Source organism: Bacillus rossius, chromosome 3, assembly GCF_032445375.1.
Source record: "Bacillus rossius redtenbacheri isolate Brsri chromosome 3, Brsri_v3, whole genome shotgun sequence".
NCBI lineage: Eukaryota > Metazoa > Arthropoda > Insecta > Phasmatodea > Bacillidae > Bacillus > Bacillus rossius.
Window position 1 is genome coordinate 81,465,499 of NC_086332.1, and position 22,538 is coordinate 81,488,036.

Genomic DNA, 22,538 nt, shown 5'->3' on the forward strand with positions numbered 1-22,538 from the left:
AATTATTTAGCACGTAAAATATTATCCCAGTGCTTAGACGAGTTTTGAGAGTGCAGGGCAGTTGAAGCAATAAAAAAATATAATATTTTGTTTTTATAGAACTTATGATTTATTTAGTCGGACTTTCGTGCAAGACAAGGTAAGGTTCGTAAGTGTAAAAACATTCACAATCATTCTGCGTAAACAGAAAATTAATTTTCCTTCAAAGTCAATGTTTTTTCGAAATAGTGCACGTAATAATAAACTCGTTACAACCAGGATCTTTTTCCAATGGGTATCACATAATACCCAATAACGAATGGCTTTCGGAGGCAAATCCGGATCAGACATTTCCTTTTCATAGGAGAACGAAAAACGATTCTTTTGACGTTCAGCTCTCTTCTGTGTTATATTTAGTTTTTGAAGTGGGTGGGTGAAAGAGATGAAAAACTGACGTAACACATAATAAAAATATAATATGTATAGCAAGTAGCAGATGCTCATTAACAGTTTGGTAAACTACTTGAACAATGTGGCTAGGTAACTACAAAGTGAAGAACGAGTAGAGAATTGACAACATAACAACGAACAACGGGGTATAAATTCAATGGGTAGCAGGATATCCCAAAACAATCAATTTTTGTCAATGAACATACACTTTAAGAAATAACAGTTAATGTTTTGGACTTTTCAACGAATATGAAAAATACGAAGAGTTCATCGTAACTTCAAATAGTTGGATCTTTTGTTGAAACTACTGCGTATTTCAATTTTCGGTACAAACAGGGTACATGCACAAATGGAGGAAATTTGTTTTCGCATGAGTCTTAAACTAGTTTTTTAAATGTTTTGCTTAAATACTAATAATTATTATTCTTTGGGGTTTCGTTTTCAAAATAGGTGAACTTACGAAAATTTATGAAGATTTGATACATTTATGAAGGTCCCTGGATAGTTTGTAATCAGCGTTTTTGTAAATTTAAGTTGCACATTTTTAACAGTTTATGTTCGGAAAAGTAACACTGCAAAGTGGCATCAGTGCGAAAATTTGAATTTTGCGCCCAACTGTTTAGAGGACACGCAATCACATCACCGTGAAGTATCATGTTCAGGAGCTCCACGGCAAGCATGCGTCGAGCTGGACGCAGACACTCAGAGTCAATCAAATGCAATAGCAACCAGCAGTTTGTTCAACAACACAGAGAATTTGTTGAATAGCACAGAGAATAGCTTGTTGTGTAACATTTACATGTTTAACTTTGGGCCGTTAGTGCAGTGTTGACAGTTTAGTAAGTGCGGTGCTGTGGTAGAACGTCCTCTCAGCCACTTGGGTCACGCCTTTCACGCGGGAAATTCAAATGTGTGCGCTACTGCTTGAGCATGTATCTTTGCCGGGTTGATTTCCCGGAAATATTTTAACAAACAAAATTTTCTCGTTTTGGCATTAAATTTATACCGTTTTGTTCGCAAACAACCTGTATATTTACGAAGTAGTAGAATCCAAATTTCAGTACCAGTGACATGACATTCTAAACCATAGTTGAAAAGGTTCCGTGTGTTGCAAGACTGTTTCATTGTTCACTTCCACCCAGCTTATGGTTTATTTATATGTTAACACTCGTTAGGTTTTGGGGAAAAACTTCTTTAACAGCCGGTTGCGCTGCAGAGTAACGAAAACTTTAAAAGCAACGCTCAGGAGTGGGGCAATCGATGTGTGGTGTAGCGATCAATAGCTTAGAGAGTAAGACAATTTTAATACTTGTTGCATGTTTTTCTTTTCCATATTTGTTTACAATTGCCACTCTCCAGTGCGGACCTACACTGTTTGCTTAATTAGTTATTAAATAACTTGTAGAAAACACATTTGAGCAGCAGCGCTCTATGACATGTTTGTTGCAGAGCAAACTTGTATACTTGTTCACTCGTGTACTTGCGCACTTGCATTCTTTCTCACTCGCATACACCCGCACACATTCTTATACACTTCCATAACTTTACTGTCTCTTGTACACTAACACACTTGTATGCGTGTTTAAAATATTTGTGTACCCTTAAAACTTCGTACCCCTCTATCTTTGAAGTTTCAATTTAAGTGCGCGTGGTAGATATGAAACAATTTTTTTTATCATTGATAGATGCTCGGAGCTATTTCGCATTGCTGATGGAAACCCAAATTTATATTCTGGGCTTGCTCGAGTATAATCTTCATTCGAACCCTTTGCACTTTCAAAATATTTACTAAAACTGTGTTGTTCGAGATCAGTGACATCTATCAGCATTGTCTTGCCGAAACTAGCACACTCTATATCTACATCACTTTATACCACAAATAAGTCAATTTCACCTGTGTTGATTTTACCTCCTACTTTTCTCTTAAATGGAAAGCATCCTTAACTATTAAATTGTTATTAATATTTATTGATATCATAAATAGAAAGTGTGACATTGTTTTTTTTTAACCGGGACCCAAAATATTACTGGAACGTTTACAAAAAAATTCTTTCAATGATAAAATAACGTTATTAGAAATAGATGCCGGCAACGATTAGTTAAAAAAATGTTTCCGTAAGATAAAACCACATTTAAAAATAAAAACGTAAAAGAAAACCGACCAAATTGACTTCATCCTTAGCTTACGCTGAGTAAACAGTCACAAAAAATATAACTTTCCATAGAGATATAGATACAAGGATAATAAAGTGTATTTAAACACTATGCAAATAAATTTTAATCTATGCCTTCAACGATGAATACCACAAATAGTTTGGTTCAGTGGTTCCAAAACTTTTTCAGCTGGCGACCCACCTTTCCTTATAGGAATACCTCCACGGTCTATCGGTCCATGGTGGAGTAAAAAAATATTATTTGTATAGTATCCCATCAAATATTTCAAATATATATGCTCTTTTTAAGATGACGATTGATCATTGATAAACAATTTGTGTTCTGATTTGAAAATGGTTGGCAAAATATAAGCACTTTGTAGCAAAACAGTTAATTATTCAACAATATATACATGTTTGTACACAATTCGATTTGTTTCTATTTTTATTATCTTTTCTGATGGTTTATTTGGTTTCTGATAGTTTTAGGATCGAGTGGCGACCCACCTGTAACCCTTCCGCGACCCACTAGTGGGTCGCGACCCACCGTTTGGGAACCACTGGTTTAGTTAATCGTGCTATCTCAAACCACATTATTTCTTTTTTTAAATATAAAGTGAAATAAGAGCATACTATAATTATTTATGCTTATTTGAATTCAATTATATTTCAAAACGTGCTGGATTTCTGTGTCTTCTGTAACATGTAGTTAAATATTTTTAGCTGACTTGCATTCATCACTGAAATTTTCATATTTTATTACGTGATATAGGAAATAAACCGAAAATATTGAACAGGTAAATGAATATAACACACAAAGTTTAGGATATTTCTCTGCAGGGGAGAAATAGAAAACAGGAAATTTTTATACGCAAATAAAAGTTTTAAAACAATTTATGAAATACTTTCTATTTAAGAATAAAATTACTGTGTGAAAACAAATTTTCTCATAGAAAAATTCTAAACATATTTTGTTGTTTTATTTTTAATTTATTACAAATTAAAAAAAATCAAATGAAATAACTAATTTAAATTCAAAATAATTTTATGATTTTAAAAAGAAAAGCATGTTCACAGTAACTCTTATCGGTAATTAACTAATATTATTTCCAATAGCACACTAGGTTGTTCGTGCACTTATTACGTTTTTCTAAATATTTCGAGAAAAAAATTAACGATAGCATGAAATAAAATTATTTTATACTACAGGTACCTCAGTTATGTCTTGCCAAGTCACACAGAACAATAATATAATTTTTTTTATAACGACACTTGTCAATGAAAATAGGCAGGTGCAATAGATTGATATTTTAGAGTTTTATTAATACATTACAACAGTTTTCTTTAATTTCTTCCGATTTATCGGTGCGATTGCCTTGCTGGCAGACTCTTCAATGCTTACGTGATCAGGAGGAGCGCCTGATCGATAGGCAACAAGTCGACAACGAATGATTGTTGGGTAGCGGATAGACGGGCGAACTAAGAAGTGGTAAAAGTAGGATTTGGCGCCACACAGTTAAATTACTTTTCAAATTAAAATAAAATTAACTAAAAAAAGACTTAATAAAATATATGCTTGGCCTTTGTGTTGGGTTATCGCATTTGTTTTGTCAATTAATTTTTTCACTGCAAATGAATGTCTCTTGTTAACTCTTTTACCGGATTTATTGTTCAATTTATAAGCTATTCTTAAAAACAAATACGCAAACTACCTGACTGACTATTAGCACCCAGATACTAGAAGTAGATTTGATAAATTTTCTACAAATGGGTTATGCATATTGTTACGATTTTAATAATCGTTGAGTTGGAAGAACTGGGTTCGTATAGGGATAGCCCAATTATTATTTTTTGCACAGTTTTATTGACTGCTAATATTTACAACACTAATACATAATCTTACTTAAAATGCCTACTAATCAATTACTCGCACACAGTATCTCAAGTCCTTACACACCGCACACCTCGCTGGGCCGCACCCCTCGCGCAACTCTCGCCGCAGCACTCCTCGTGGACCTCCGTCGCTGCACTCTCGTCGTACTCCGTCGCCGCCGTCGCACTTCCCTCGCCGAGCAGCTCACTCCAACTCACAGAGCAACTCCCGCGGAGGCCGGCGTCCAGGCTTATATAGACCCTGGCGCCCTTCTAGAAGTGACGAGCGCGGCTGGGGCCAGTCGCGTCATCCCGCGCCAACCCGACGCCCGAAGCGTTGTGAATGGCATCGGCAGCTCGCGTGATGGCTCGCGGAATTCCCTGCTTGCACTTGTAACAATATGTTTCAATTACTTCACGCAATCCCATTTAAGATTTTTTTTTTCCATAAATATCTGGAACAAGCAATAAAAAAAATGCAAGATGGAGGGTCAGGTTAAGCCTAAATGTCTGTGGCTATATGGGATAGTAAGAAAATAATAACTAAAATAGAATGGGCAAACCAAAGGAGTAATTCTCCAATTGCAAACATTTGCCTGGGCCACTTAGGCAGATGCTGTTCCTCGAGAGAATGTTTTTGTAGAGTGATGATAGGATGCATTCGCAGGAGGTACGGCTATGACTCACAGGCTAAAAGCAACATTTGCCAAGTTTCCCTCTGGACGAAACTTTAGAAATTACCCACCTGGAATTGAACCTGGTCCACCTTGGTGGTAGGCCGGCATTCCTAGCTCACCGGAAAATCTGGGCCTCGAGCTTATTGGGAAATCTGTCGGTAAAACCATATCTATGTATGATGCACATCTCCACTAAGATATTTACAACATTACCTAAAAATGTTACCAAAATAATACATTTTATAAAAAAAAAAAACAATTTACTGCTCTAAAGAATTCGCAATTCACAGAAATTTAACCTAAGCGGACTGAGCAGAGAAGAATACAATAAAGAACATACTTGTGTATCTTTGTGGTCATGCGCCTCTGGGTAGCGCACTTCGAGTCGCAAAAGGCACACACACACAATGAAATAATTTTAAGGCCGTGAAACGCGAGAGCGGGAAATTTATGTGCTTCCGTTTCCGGGAGAGCAGCCGGACGCACGCCGTCCCCCTCCTCCTCCCAAACACCGTTCGTGCGACGGCGCACTCGTGGAGTCGCTGGGCGGGAGGAAGGGGGGAATACAAACAAACATTTAACGCGAGCGGAGATAGAGAGAGAGCGGGATGGAGATAATCGTGCGTGGCCATCAAGACCGCGGCGACGTGTACAGGACGGAGAGATAATTGGAACAAACGACGAGGACTTCCACAGAGTCTGCGGGGGGGAAATGGCAATAAAATGAAAACTTCACCGCCAACAGCCACCCGCCGGAGTGCGCCCCGAGTGACTCCAGAAGATAAAAGACGGCGGGCGCCCTACCCCCCCCCCTCGACGCCCGGCGCCGCGACGCCGACAGTGGAGGGGGCGCCCTCTTCGGGAGTTATGGCAGCGCGGAACGAGGCCGCGGCAATATCGCGCGGCCTCTGATCTGTCGTGGCCGGGCGGACGAGATAACGGCCGTGCTTTATGGCGCCCGCCTTGTGCTTTATTGCGGCGCTGAAACAACACTGCCCGAAAATATATTAATTTTTTATTCCTAAATATACATTAAAACAGTTCTTCCCCTTAACTTTAAGGTTTGACTGAAATCAACGGTATGAATTCCTCATTTAAAAGCTCATTTATCTTTTAGCACTGATAATTTGCTGAATTCTTAAGAACTTACTCTCACTACGTACATTATGGTGGTTTGATATACAGTAGAAAAAAAAATGAACTCTATCCGTCAAAATAAATGTGTACATTATATAAACCATAAGAGTTAAGAAAGGGAACACGTAAAGAGCTAAGATCTGTGCATGTTCAATTCACATTACATCAAATAGAATCTTGTGACTTAACCCAAAAATAATTACTCAATAAAATAAAACGTTACACATATGAATAGGCTGAGCTTGTGAGTTTTAGCACATTTAGTTTGAAGTATTAATGCCTGGTAACTGCCGGTAGACCTTGCAGTTGATATGTTCAGGGCAGTAGTTGTTCGCAGAGGGTCGCGACTGTATCGTCAGCCAAAACGTCGGAAACTATCCCTCCGAATTTGACATGCCTTAAACTCAAAAGCCAAAACAATTAACACCTCATATTAAAACAAACTATTTCAGGGGTCTAATATGACCTACAACAAGGAATCATTACGAAATCTACCTGCCTTGGTTTCCGAATCCCCTGGTCGCTTAATGGTAACACAATAGAGTCGCATTAGAGGGGACATGCTTTGGAGTACGGTAGGGCAGCGTCGAATCCTGGTTTATTAGTTGCATTCAGCGCTCCTGTCCTTGCATTAATTTTTGCATTTAATGTGGTGAAAATATTGCTGATTTTGGGATCGACGCAACACGATAGTGCTCTACAAATTCAACGCGGCTGGAACACCGAAGAGTAAATATAACCCTTACACTAGCCATGCGTTGTCTCCAAACCTTGTTGGAAAATTCTTGAATATATATAATTCTGTTAGTATTCATATAACTTAAATGGATTTGTAACATGAAATGAAGACATTAAAAAGGTATTAATCTATGATAGAGAGTTGTAGAATACGTTTAATGTCATTGGACGTTTCCAGAAAATTTCGTCGAACGTCTAGATGATGAAGATATATTTAAATGAAATGATTTTTGTAATGATTAGTCTTGTTACGGCGGTAGGCGCCGTTAAAAAAATTCCCCTTAATCACTGAGTGGTACTATGCATTGTGCGCAAGACCAATGCAGGTTGCCTACATCCCAGTTAGTTAACATTACAGACACTCGATTTCTTCTTTGAGGACCACATATTATTTTTGAAAGGCCTGAAGGACTAATACATGAATTAATAATATATATTTAAAAAGTTTAATAACCTATTATTCTGTAAAAAAAATTAATAAATAAAAAATGTAGCTGAAATGAAGTAAATACAAATAATTATTTCATAAGAAAAGTAGTTACATAAACTTTAAAATCAAAGACTAATTACAGTTTAACAATATGTCAATTACAAAACTAAGTGTATATATATTTTTTAAATATTTGTGATAAAATACTGTGATCTTATTCAATGTATATGCAAACAAAGATTGATAGTATACCTACGACACAATACCTAATTATATTTTATTTGTTGAAATAGTCTTTAAATAAATCGTGTGAAATGACGTCTCGGGCCGGATGTGGCCCACGGGCCGCCAGTAGGTAACCACTGTCTTAGGGCAAAGAAAAAATAACGTGTCGAGTGTGAATTCTGCGACGTCCCAGATCCACGGAGCGTGGTTGCGATTGACGTCCCGTTGGGCCTTTATTCCAACAGCTCTCCGGCAGTCCTCACTTGGCTTCCCCACAGCTCTCCGAGTTGACTCCATCCTTCCCACAGAACATGGCCGGAACCTTATCTGATAATTCTGGTTCGAGAAGTGTGAGTTACCGCCTCTAAAGCTATACCCCTACACCACGCAGAATTCACACCACCTCTTTTATACCCACGCGTGTAGGATCAGGCAAGGCAGTTTGTATGGCAGAAGAGAGGAAATAACTCGTGACTTAACCCTTTCAGACTATTCGCCCTTTGAAGTGGTCAGTTTACATCTCTATTATACACGAGTTTATCAAACCTTGAATATGTGGGTTAAGGTGGACCTACATTCTAGTGGACATCAATATAAATGGATATGAAATAAATGCATTTTATTTTAATTTTATTAATTATTATGAATAATTTTACATTAATGTCATAATTGTAGTGTCAGTTTATTTCCATAAAAATTTCCAATAATAGTTTAGTGACAAAAAAAATCCAAATTAAGTATATGTTAGGATCTGGAAAACCGTGATGTAAGGGTTATAGACCAACCACCAGCAAACACACATAATTGCACCCACACACGGACCTATACAGAAAGTGCTCTCTGTGGTTGTTATAGCCAGTGAGTCGCCCTCACGTGGCGAGGGTCGTGGTTTCGAGCCTGGGACCCCTGCAATGACTCACTGTTGACGTGCACAAGAATTTTATTCTCGAATAAACTCAACTGCCGTTACTTTTTCCTTTATGTGAAGATACTTTCACTCTTGCGAAATGATCGGCAGCAGGGATTAAGTGTTTTTTTTGCAGAAATTGCTATGGTTGAGTACACGGCCGATGGAATGATTTTCGGTTTTGGCAGAGCTCTGAGAAGGGAAGCCAATACCGCATCACACCGATGAGCACTGATTCGGTGGCCCAGGAAAGGTTTGGAGCCCAGTTTGGTCTTGTAGTTCCCCGTCACATTGAAGGCCCGCCTACTTGGACACACACACGGTGTGCATAGCTTCGAAAGAAACCACGCGATTTGAAAAACCTCTCAAGATGTTCTATTGGTGTCTGTTTGAGAATGTGCTGAACGCTGATGGGTAGTTCTGTTTCCGTATTTAGTTTCTTAAACTGTATTTTTAGGAGAGCGAAAAGGGCTCAAACGCGTATTTTCAGAATAATTGTTAGACACGAAATGCCCGGTAAAGTTTCTCGAAAGCACCCAAGAGCGTATTACAGCTTTATCTTTATTTATACGATATATATGGTTACCGTTCAAATTTTATAGTTGTCTTATGCACGCCGCTTGGAGACGATTCCGCTCTAGAAACACCAGCGAGTGTCACATTTACCATACCGCCTTACTAACAAGCTGACTAGGAGGGCCCCTTAAGTCTTTGTGCGTAACCATGAAACATAAAACTTTTTCAAATAAACAACACACACTACCTTAAGTGCTACGGTTGCTATGCTGTGCTATGCTATGCATAATGGTGTATTAATTAACTTTATGCTGTTTATTTGCTAAAAAAAAGGAACACAAACTACAAAATCATCTCAGCCAAAAAAAAAAAAAAAAATTGTAATCTCTCAAAAAATAATTCCTCGGGAAATATATTATTTTTTGTTTTCTTTAAGTCTCTTCTTAATATTTGTTAGTAAATAGATATTAGTATTGTTGTCGTCTTAACTTGATGCACTTACAAAAAATTGATTCCATCACGTGTTTTCTTTATTCGACAACCTAAACATAATACTGCCGTTTATATAAATTTATATCCGTCAAAACAAACTGGACACATAGACGAACAGCAGCTTTAAAAAAAAAAAGACTCAGTTATTGTAAATGAGAAACTTCGAATGACTATGTTTTTTTTTGGGGTGGGGGGAGAATATACTATTATCGAATCACATGTGGAGATATTTTAGTGAAATTCTTATTGATAAAAATTGTTTTAACAAGCTGCACAGATTATTTATGCCATTGTACTGGCTCTGTAAATAGATCGTGTTATTTTTCTTTGAAGTGTTGCTAATCATTAAACTGCATTTAACCCTTTCAATGTTGTCAGTGAATTTTCAGAAATAGTAATAATCAGAGTAGGAATATTTCAAACAAATAAAAATACGGGTATCGAACATTTCATTATCCGTAATATTGAAAAAAATTTTTTTTTAATTGTTTTGATGTAACTAACACCGATTTGGTAATCGTAGGAAGATGATGTCAAATCATCGGTTTACACCATACAGTTTTGTTTTTATAGCTTAGTTATGCCCACAGATATGAATAAACATAAACCAATCAGATTTTAACTCCGTTAGGAGAGCATCCATGCATTCTCTTACTAAATACTGTCATTGCTTCAAGATATGAAAGGCACACCAAGTCAACAACGTTAGGTGCGTTAGGTAGAAGGAAAGTGTGTTTGAATTTTTAATTTTAGCCATTTTAAAATGAAAGATTGGCTATAATAAGTTTCTTATAAGAAAAATTAATATTATTTTATTTAAATCATTTTCCCACTGAAATAAATAATTTTCTAAGATTAACAGCCAATTTTGACTAATTATTTGTCTCTATTGGCTCTCACCTGGTTATATAAGTAACCTAAAATTTCTATATTGATACATTAACGAGGAAAAACGAAGCTAAAACCTTAAAAACCTAATCTCCGGAATGATTTTAAATACCTAAACAATAATCCATCCACACAACATGGTTGTTCTGTAACGGTCTAACATATAATATAATTAGATAAAATGTTAGTTTTACCCGCAACAGTGTTCCAGCAACAGGAAAAATAACATTTTCGGGAGAAAAATATATTTGAAATAAAATATATTTTTTCTTGCTTTGGTAAGAAATTTTTGAACGTATGCTAAAATTTCGATAAGATTCGGTAAACATTTCTCATCTTTCCGAGCTTGAATAATATTTTTCAATTTAGTTTCTTTCTACTTATTTCAGATTCGCCGCACCAGTTTATGCAAATAAGTTTTTTTTCTGGGAGGATCTTAAGAAGTAATCAAGATAGGAAAACAGTTGTAAAAAAATTGTTAGTTTGCATTTACCAGTGGAAATGTACATTAAATTAATGCAAATAAAATTATTAAAACAGATTTTTTCATTGATCCAACTAATATTTATTCAAGATATGCCAAATAATATGTTACTTTTCGTGAGTGTTTGCTTAGGGATTTATGTTTGAGATGTTTACAGAACAAAACGAGGCGTTTACAGGCTACACTGTATGCGTTACAGTAAAGGAACGGACTTTAAACAAAAAATGAAACTTTAATAAATGGAATTTACTTCGTAGTTCAAGAATAATAAATTTTCATGAAAACTACCGCGTATTTTGAACTCGGAGTTTTGAGATTAAGAATAAAATAATGAAAACAAAAACATTGCTGGGTTCATTTCCTAAATCCATGTTTGAATTTCCATCATCATTAGCGATCTTCGAGCAAGACAGACAGGCAGATAGAGAAAGAGTAGGGCAATTTTTTTTAATCAAAACTTTTGTAGTGATATTATTTTCTTAAGGAAAAAATACTTTACATTTGATTATTCCATAATCATTTAGATTTATTCATTTATCTTGATTCAATTTTGTCTATTGAGAAAAACGAACAGAGAAAGTATAAATAACAGCTCTGCGATACATTTCCACGGTGGCAATAACCAGAATTCAGCACCAGCAATATGGTTGAGTGTAATTTACAACCCTGCCATGTGTTGCAGACCAGTTTTATGATACCTATAATCCAACTTTATGTGTTTTGACTCTACATTATTAGTCCAAATGAGCTGATGGTACATTATTTTAGTTTCCTCAACCATATTTTGTTCTCAGCGTGGTATGAAAAAATCCGCACTATAAATAAAATTGCTTAAGTTTTCAGAAAATAAGTTTCATTTTGATAAAACGTAATTTCTGGAAAGCACGACATGAAACTAGAAAATGGGTTCATAACATTCACACGATGTTTGTAACGATGTTGTTATGAGATGCTGTACTATTTCGTACAAGTTGTAGTCAATTATTTAGATTTTAATTTAATAGCCTTCAGATATTCCACAATGCAAAAAAAAAGTAGACACTGAACAGCAGACTTTTGAATTTCAGAATTTTTATTTTTTGTTTCGGATGTTTCATGAAACTTCAGAATTTGGTTTTGGTTTTCGGGAGGAAAATTCTTTGCGAGAAATAATGCATCAATTAAATTTAAAAAATTTATTTCCAGGCACAATATTTTACTTTAGTATGTACACCCATGGCGTGCGATAGGTAGGCATGCTTTGTTTTTCTTTTGCTTTTGATTTTTGTTTACGAGCAGTCGGTCGATGGAACTCTCAACCTCCGACAGTTCAGCAGCGCCTTTTTTTTTTAATGACTGGTCGGTGGCATCGCTCATTATACCACGCAGCAATAATTATACTTGCGGAAGCCGCACATTTCAGGCAGTCCTCTCCACCGCCCAACCGCGCACTGCGCAGTATTTATTACAGTTTGATTACGGCGGTAATGAGCGCGTTACGTCCTCTCCCGGCGCTAATTCTGTTTCTCGTGTTACCGGCGCGTGACGCCCCGTGAGGGGAGCGGGTAGCGGGGGGTGGGGGAGGGAGAGTGGAAGGGATAAAGGTGGCGTAAAAAAATGAGGGGGGGGGGGGGCGAACTACCCACGCGTATACACTTTGCGTAATAATCACGGCCCGTGAAACAACCATCCCGACAGACTGCTATAAATTAAATCAACGGTTCGGTTCGTGAGGCGAGCGAGAATACAGTGACAAGAATTTCACAGTTCCCGGGAACAATCCGCCGGGGGGACGGCCATTTTGTTTATCCGGATGGTTTCTCTCTACCTCCTCCCTCCTGTACCTCCTGACCCGGGCCGCTCCGCAGTCCTTGCGGGAACGCCATTAAAATCGAATTTCGACTAAACAGAACGGAGAAAATTCGATTGTGGGCAAATAAAGTTATTGTTACTTAAATCGGAGAATTGCGGATCTGGCTTCCACACTGAGGCCGGTATTCCAAGACACAAAAATAAGTGTTAAGGTGTTGAACATTCTACACCTGTACCCTAACCATATTCCTAGTACACGTTAGGCTACAAATTTTGGTTTCCTATCCGCTGCCGTTCTGTTGCCCAAATTACGCACATGCGCAGCGCTCACCTTTTCGTTGATTTCGTCCAGATGGCTGGACCGTATCTGGCGCCATTAACTCGTATATAGTAATTTTTATGATTACCGGGGGACGTATCAAGCGAGTTGGTGTGCGAAATGAGACTTTATGACAGCGTAACTATTCTGGAATACATTTTGTACACTTTAATGGTCATTAAAACAAATAATCGCAAATTTAAAACTACTTGAGAAAATTAAAATTACAAAACTTAATTCGCGTGATAGTGCTGCTATCTGTAGGATATTTGGCGTAGCAAATATATCGAATGTTTCCATCTGATCTTGATATTGGACAATGGCCACTATTTAAAGGCTTGATTATGCATAATACATGCAGTGAAAGAAATATAGATGATATATTAAAGTATATCTGACTAGAAATTTAAATCCCTTACTATATCAGTATTCATATTGGAGCTATATTTTTTTTTATTAATTGATGAATTAGAAGACCTTTTGCATCGCTTTATTTCATTACTACAGAACGTGTTTGGTTCTGGTGTATAGTGTCTGACTCGCTTTATAAATGCCGTGAATTCGGTCCCGGCCGGGGGGGGGGGGGGGGGGCGGTTGGGCAGGGGGGGGGTGGAGGGCTTTATCATCCCAAAGCAGTTGTCCACTCCCCTATAGTTAAATTCTGGTGCAGTTTCTTGAATTATACGTTCCACATCTCCCACTTTTCACAGTGTTGGTCAGTAATGGTTACAGCAATGTCCAACTTAAACTGCTATTTACAGTTACCACTGTAACTGTAAAAATACCACTGTAAAAATAAAATAAAAATAAAAATATATAATTTCTTCAGCAAACACACAACGAAAACTCACAAGGTTTTCCTAGCAAGTCTTCATTATAAGGTGTTGAAGAAAATAACGGTAGTCATTTATACGTAACATGAATAACATGTTCATTAAGGCCCGTTCCACAATGGTGCGGAAACGCAAAAACGAAAATGGATCCAGACCAGCAAGATATTTACTTTACACCATCCGTATGTGTGTTTTAATTAAGAAATTGCATACAATGAAACTGAATTTAAAATAAGATATAAGACAACATAACACGGCCAGGATTTACATATATATAAATATAAAATGAAAACCACAAAGTAGTCATATACCTATAAATATTATTAAGAATGAACCAATTTTTAACGTATTTCACACGTAAACCAACATGGCTACCACCACGGCCCAATATTCTGCTTATGTTGGTCGCACGGAGTGTTTAACTTAGGTAGAAGAACTAGGCATTGTCGAGCTAGGCTGTATGGGTCTGTGCCCGCATGTAAGTTTCTGTAGAAACTCTGTTCGTGGGATCCGTCTGAGCTTCCGTGTCACTGTAGTACGGGCCTTAGCGAAATTACGTGACAATATGTAATATGGTCTTAAGGAATCCTTCCAGAATTCGTCTAGATATATTTGGAAAAATTAAAATTAATACCCGTAAAAAAAATAGGTGAATGGAACGGGTTTCAACTAGAGACCGGAAAAATTCGCGGATTCATTTCACGACAGCCTAAAATTCAAATAGTTATACCTCAGTACTGCCTCTGTTATTGGCTCACAACTCACCTGGACGACTCTGGGCCAGTGAGAAACACTCAACCGAAGCTATATCGAATTACAGGCCGCTACGTTGGGACACCTCCACAAGACAGCAGCCAATGAGAGGGTGACATTTGACCGAGTGTACGTAGAACTATAAAGTTAATCCTAGAGGTCATTGAACCCACGAAATTTTCCGGTCCCTAGTTTCAACCATAGTCCTCCAAATTGCAAGTGCAATGTACTAACACTATGACTCCTAACTGGCCGTCCCGTCATAAGACGTTTAACGCGAGCCGTACATGGAAGCATTATACTATGGAGCGGATGTCTGTTATAAAGTTGAAATCTCTCTAGTGAGCAACTGGCTAGCTAATCAAATCGTAGCTGTACAAAAGTTAATACTAGAGGTTTGTTTAATAAGTTGTTAAGAACTCGCTTGAAAGATTCGAAAGAATGCCATAAAGAATTGAGTATTGTTAAAAAAAGATATCAACATCAAACACCAGCATGGGATTTCTGTTGAACCTATTCAAAAACAAAAAAACTGGGTGCGTGTACTTATATATGCACGTTAGAAATTATAGGCCTACTTACTTGGCATAGTAAAAAACACAACTATAATTTTGTATGCAAATAGTTATTAGAAATAAAATAATAAAAGGACTGGAAAGATATAATAAATACGACTGTTAAACTATACATAAAATAAAATAAAAAAATAAAATAGTAGTCAATACTAATATAAACACGTGTATAAAATTAATTATTTTATTCAATATGATAAACGCAATAAATTTTAATTAGTAATGAAAAACAACAAATAATTATCCTAAATTATCAATTTTAATTATTTACTAAATAATAAAGCAGTAATTTATAATTTATATTAAAAATGAATTATACATATGGTATCATAAACTCGCTTAAATAAATACACCTGATAAAATTTATAAACTCAGTTTATATCAATAATATTCACAATAAATTATATGGACCAGTAGCTAACATCAATCAATAACATATAAGATTTAAAGAAGCATATATAATTATTATTTTTATGTAGTTTTTTTTCGTTCAGTGAAAATTTCGTTCATGTTGCGCGCGCATAGTAAAACTTCAGTCTCATAATTTTTTTATAACGCGCATAAAAAGTATAACTTAAAAATGTCTTACCATCCAGATTGTTAGCTCCCTAATTTTTGACCGCAATTATGATTAACAGCGTACAGCCTACACGCACCAAATTTCAGAACTTCTTACCCTCTTACGCCTGGGGCTCAGCCGGTGAGAGGACAGGCATGCCTCCCCCAACCCCCCTTTTTCCTCGTCCTTTACCCGCAAAACGACCTGCCTGGTAGTCCGCCCACGATGAATCACGTGAGGATCAGCAAATAATGGCCGGTCCGCGCGCCGGCATTATCTGTCCAATCAGCGGGCAGTTTGTCACCCCTTCCACTCCACTCAACACGCGCTGCCACCCCCTCCCCCTCCTTTGTTGGCATCTCGTCCCGGACAGAGCGCTTTATAGTGTTATCTCCCGCTGGAAATACCTGCAGCTCAAACATGTACGTGTTTATCGTAACTTTCCTTTATAGGCTGAAAGGATAACACTGTTTTTTTTTTTTTTTTTTTGTGAATGGAACGGAAATTTTTGGTGTTCGTAGTTAAAACTGGATTTGTATTCTTACCAGGGTGTTTATGCTTTTTGTTGTCCCACTACCTCCAATATTTAAAGTTATTTGTGAACCGTTGCTTAAATAGCTTACCATTATTAACTGTGCATATTAATAAGTATAAAAAAACAAAATAAAGTACAATCACTGAATATTCAATTATATTTTCAGTGTTAGAAACCTTATGCCTGAATTAAACATCAATTAAAATATAAAATTATCTGCTAATTTTCGCAAGAAATAGTATTATCTCGAGGAAAGTATTTCATAAAAAAATACCATAGTCATGTGTTGCACAATGTTACAATATATTTCAGGTAGTATTACAAACTATTTCTTGGTTCTGTGCATGCTGATTTGGTAATCAGCATGCATACTAACCAGTATTCATATACTTACCTATAAATAGAGTCAGGCATTTTTAGCAAAAAAATATCTGTACGCCGATTAGATTGCAACATGGTATGCCCGTGCTAATTGCTCTTTCCTTGCAACAGGCGGTAGTCTGCAAGAGAAGCCATGGCCTTATTTAACCGGGCCATTCAGGACACGTTTGCTTTCATCCATAATTACTGTGAATGGTGCTGATAGTAGGCATGTACCTGAAAGAAACTCGACCAATCACGAAACACAAACCATGCTACAGTGTTTCAGTTTTCAGCTAGTTTCGAAATCTTTTCGCGAAAAATGCATGCCCCTACCTGTGTTTTTGTTTATAGGGCTAAGCATCGTACGGACATTGGAATAGAATAAAAGCAGAGTAATTCATAAAAGAGCCACGATTGTTATTACTAGTCGGAATATTTGGGTAGCAAATAGACTTGAAACACGTATACGTTCCTTCAGGTTGATGATTGGCTCACTTATAGTGCTCTTGACATGTCCCCCACGACCATGAGCCAGTAGTGAAGCAGGAGAAGAAGTGTTTACCCAATCAGGTGTATCCGGCTAAAATATATGACTTAGCTGTCAACCAATGAGGCGAGTCCACGAAATAGCTTTAGCTCTATCAATAAGTATTTTCATGTACATTTGACAAAAAAAAAAGAGCGTAGATGTTATCGGAAACATTTATGAAACACAAATCTTTCCGTTTTCAATTACAAACTGATTTTTTCGTAGGACAATTGCTAAATGGTTTTTATACACACTTAGCCTTAAATAAAACTATTATAGATATCTTGTTCTAACGCACTGTTATCTAAATAAATAAAAATAAGCTTTTATCACAGTAATTTAAACTGTTGGAAAAGAAATACTCCGTTAAACTCAATTAACTGAAATAAGGGGAGAAAATATTTTTTTTTAGATTGAATCCCACTGTTTTGTAAAATAAGGCATTTTCTAAACATTTTTTTATTAGTTCGTTATTTAAGGGATTTACGGCGGGACGAATAGCACTACCAGAATGGTATTTACTTTTGGTATTAAAACTGCTTGTCATGAGAAAAAATACACCTGATATTTTCCAGAAATATTTTCTCTTCGCTATGAAACAGTTTTGTTGAATTTTAAACATGCAACTCAATAATCATTTTTATCGTGGCGGCGAAAATAATTTTCTTTTGCAAAAGTATTTTTACAACAAAGTAACACATCTATCTTACAGCTTGCAGGATGTAAGTTTAGTAAGTTAATATTCAAAATCATTATTGGGGGAAAGACAATTATTTTTTATAAATTTTTCTGACGGGATAATACCTAAGGGCATGTATTTTTCGCGAAAATATCTTATCTCTCATTAAATTGCAATAATGTATACCTGCGGTACAGATTGTAAGTATCCTTGTGATTGGTGGCCGTCTTCAATCGAAAAGACATTGCCCTATTTTACCTGGCCATTCAGGATGAATTTGCGTCCGCACTGGATGGCTATGATTGTTGTGCTAACAGATGTACCTGAAATAAACCCAGCCAACCATATAACAGATACAACGCTACAAAGTTTTAACACACAGCTTATCTGGAAATACTTTTCGCAAAAATGTCATGGCCCTAATAATATACCAACATGTTTAAAATAAAATAAAAATGTTCAGGTGCAACTTCAAAGGAATATATGTAATAAGCATATCGTTATAAACCTGCAGCTAAAGTTTCTCAGTCAAATTCTGAACCACACAGCATAAATGTCACTGAAACTCACAGAACATTGGTTTCGAATGTTCTGCGAACGAGCCATTCTGTTCTTTGTGCCGGAGTTTCGTAATCTTTAACTTGCCTAACCTATTCGCGTGGCTATTCGGTTGTCACTCCTCCACTCGTTTTACTTGGCGTAGGGAGTGCACCACAGTCTCTGGTTCAAACGCAAAAGGCGTACGTACACTATACAGGAGTTTGGAGTTTAGCGAGTCAACCGGTTGAGGTCGCGAAATTGTAGTATTTCTAAAGTCTGTCTCAGGCTTGGATTGCAGTAGAGAGTAAATGGCAATCACTGTTGCCAGATTGATACTACACGCCTTGTTAACATTCAATATCTTAGTTGGTATACCATCGTTGGTTAAAATAAGTGTAAATATTTTAAATTTTACTTTTTGTTGGAATTCATAAGACCATAAGTAACTCTCAATTGACAGTATTATTAACCATGAAGCCATTCTGACAGATATTATAATTCAAAGATAAACAAAATTATTATTTCACAGGAGGAGCAAGGAATTTCACAAAATTACGTGCAATGCTCTTGAGAACTTTTTGAATATTATTAAATTATAAAACAAAATGGTTGACAATAATGTTGAAACCATGATGATCTCTTTCCATTACGACTCCATTAAAAAATGTTGATTATTATCAGATAATGCTCTTGATGAAAAAGAACAGGAAAATGTTTTCACAAAATTATCATTCTAAATTCTAACCTTACAAAATACAATATTTAAGATACATTTTAAATAATTTTCTTTACTTTGCAAAATAGAATAATTTTTTTGTGCCCTATAGTGTATGTCTGGCAATAGAGCACATCGAGACAAGGACAGCGCTATTGTCAGATATCATGTATGGGAAAGAGAGTAAGTACCCATTCAAATGCTCCATGTGAACTAAGAATGTGACGTGGTATGTGCATCGGTAGGGGCATGTATTTTTCGTGAAAAGATTTCCAGACTAGTTGAGAGTTAAAATCCTTTAGCATCGCCCGTGTCTCGTTGATGCGTGAAGCATGCGACAATGGTGACGTTCTGATGTTCATGAAGGTGAACCTACAGTTTCGGGGTTCCTACCTTTTCTAGACTGAGAAAAGATATCAATGCTATGTAGGTACGTTCGTTAACAGAGCACAAATTTATTCACAAAAACGTTATTTGCTGATTGGGTTACAAATATCACCCTGGGGCACACATAAAAATAGCGTTCAGTGAACTTGCGAAGGTAGTAAGTAGTAACCACGGGAGCTAGACACTCGGGCTGGGTCGCTGAAAGCCTCGTTCACACGAGCTCCTGGAATGTGATAATACACAACCAAAATCACGTTTTCGTGTATCCCAAAATTAAGCTTTAAATTTAGACAAGCCTTGCTTAAGAAAATGCCTGTACCGAATCTTAAGGGAGCCTCTTTCACATACTGCACTTTATAACAAACATTTATGTTGATAATTATAAGATAGCATGTGGTAAAATTATTATTAGTACTTGTGTTTAACACATATATTATTTAATGAAATATTTACGTAAGACACTTTCCTTTTCTGAACATGTCAAACTACAACTAAAACTTCAAATATAAATTAAAAAATATTATTAATCTCTGTCCGAAACAAATACACAGGTTTAATGTTTACGATAGTTTAGTTCTCGCTACGGCTCATGCGGCCACTTCAAAAATACGATCATTTATCTGCAAAATATGACAACACAAAATTGATAGAGTATCTACAACTATATATTTACAAAATTTTTTCTTTGGCTATAGTTCACACTAGCGGACTAAAAATTTCCAAAATTAATTTGCTTGTTTGCAATATTAACTACGGAACAGTACTTCGCTACGCGAAACCCAGCCGTTTGTTGCGACTGTGAACTCGCTGACTTATTCTAGATTTTTGAACCATCAGCAAAAGGTATTAACAAAAAAAAATCAATTGATTATGAACAATAATTGGATTGAGAATTATACCTATATATAGTTTTGAATAATTGCAATTCACGTGGTAGTCCTAGGCTGCGCCCTCCACGACGAAGTCGCTCATGACTCGCCTCGGGTTGTAGTTTGTAACTCGGGGCTCGTCCCCGGGATGCTGTCCACAAACGTTGTTCTCAGCGAGTTGGCACCACAGCCACGCCTCTAGAACCCCGCACTTCGCAGTTGTCCGGAGCCACCGAGTTGTCCCCATAACACTGTCCCCGCATTCCTTCAGCTGGGGGCCGCCGTCCACTCGCGCGCCGACTCCCTTTCTCCGCAGCGAGCTGGTGTTGCCTGCCCCCGGCGCTGGGGCTTACCTCCTCTCTGGCGACGTCCGCTTTGTTCCGACTTCCTCACTTCCTCTCGTTCGTAACATGTCTCCCGCTACTTGCGTCTTGTCACTTTTACGGTCCAGCACGCCGTCCCAGTCAAAGTTATGTTTTTTTCACGTCTGACGTCACCGTCCCGACCGTAGATCCCCGTCATAAAGCGTTACTTTGCTGTCTGCTGGTGGTCTCAGTGCTTCGTCTCTTCTGCTTACGTCTATACGTAATTTTCGTCACGTCTCCCGTAATTTGGTGCCGGACTCGTGCTTAATAGTCTCTTCGTGGTTTCGCCGAGGCGTCGGGTGGTATCTCGTGAACTTTTTTTTGTTGTCAAGTCCTGTGGTTCTGTCACTGTGTGCGCTTCTCTTTAGCTACGATTTTGCGTCTCTCCTAATTTCTGCCCCTGCACCAATATTTATACTCCTCGAGTTGACAGCTGTGCCTCAATGCGTCACAACAAATCAGACAAGGCATATTTGAAAATAGCATTGAATATATTTGCACAGCTGGTCCCGTAACTCCTGGGCGTACGCCTTGTCAGGCGAGCGGGCTGCCTACCCTGTCAGGGACGCTTGTTGCTCACTCGCCGACAAGAGTCTCCAAAACTGGTAACTGACGTGGTGCCGGTGGACACAACATCACGTCGTATGTATTTCAGTTCATGTCTACTATCAGCACACCAATATTACAATAATTCAGCGCGGAAGCAAACGCGTCCTGAATGGCAGACGGCCGCCAATCACAAGGAAGAAGCCGCTGATACGGGCATACAGTCATTGCAGTCTAACAGTCATTAATATATTTTTTTTTTTCGTGGAAAATGCTTGCCCCTAAGTATCGGCCAAGACTGCAGGGGTGTGCCGTATCCACGGTGCCAGACCGTGGAGGCGGGAGGGTGAGTGTGATTGGTTCCCGGAAACGAGCGGGGAAAGCGTTGCACGATACGTTGTAAGCTGGAAGTGGAACGAGGAAGTTAAGCGTTGGTTCAGGGAGGGCAGGTTCAAGGGAGGAGTTTCAATTTTCGCGGTGACGTCAGCTGGAGGTGGGATATCGTGAGGACATTCTGGTGTACGGCCATCGAAAATCGATCCCGAAGGCAGGTCCGTGAAATATGGCGCTCGCTGGAACGCCGTCCAGCACGAGCACGACACGGCTCTCGAAGAAGCCAGGCCAGCGCTGCCTCAGCTGGCCTCCAGGTGGGCGCTACCAAAAGTCTGCAGTGCTCCGGGGGGCAGAGCTACATCTACAAACCGCTCAACACTTGTTTAAAGTTTCTTTACGAAAGCATTTAATTGCGAATGCACTTTCCTATACAAGTTTCGTTTTTTTTTTGGTTTCTTTTTTGACATGAATTTTTCAGAACAGGGAAAAAGCAAAAATAAAAAAAAGGGTATTTTCACGGACGTTCTTACTTATGAAAAACTCTTAACAAAAACTCTTAACTAAGTGGCACAGGGAAGTGAAGGGAACGTTAATATTTTTAAATTTCGGCATAAAATTATAATTTCCATACAGGCGCATTACCAACGCTAAGACTCCAAGCATATGCGTGTGTTCATGAATCATATAAAAACCTAAAAACATAAGTTAACACACACCTTGACGAACAGTTTATATTTTGTAGTTATGTGATCTATGGTTTTAAATTTATGTATAAATATTTAAAGTTAATATATATTTAAAATTTTTTGACGTGAAAACGTCTAATAAATCGATGAACGCCGGCTGCACGCACGAAAAATTGTCCCACTACGGATGTTCCACTACGGATGTGTTCTGTTTGC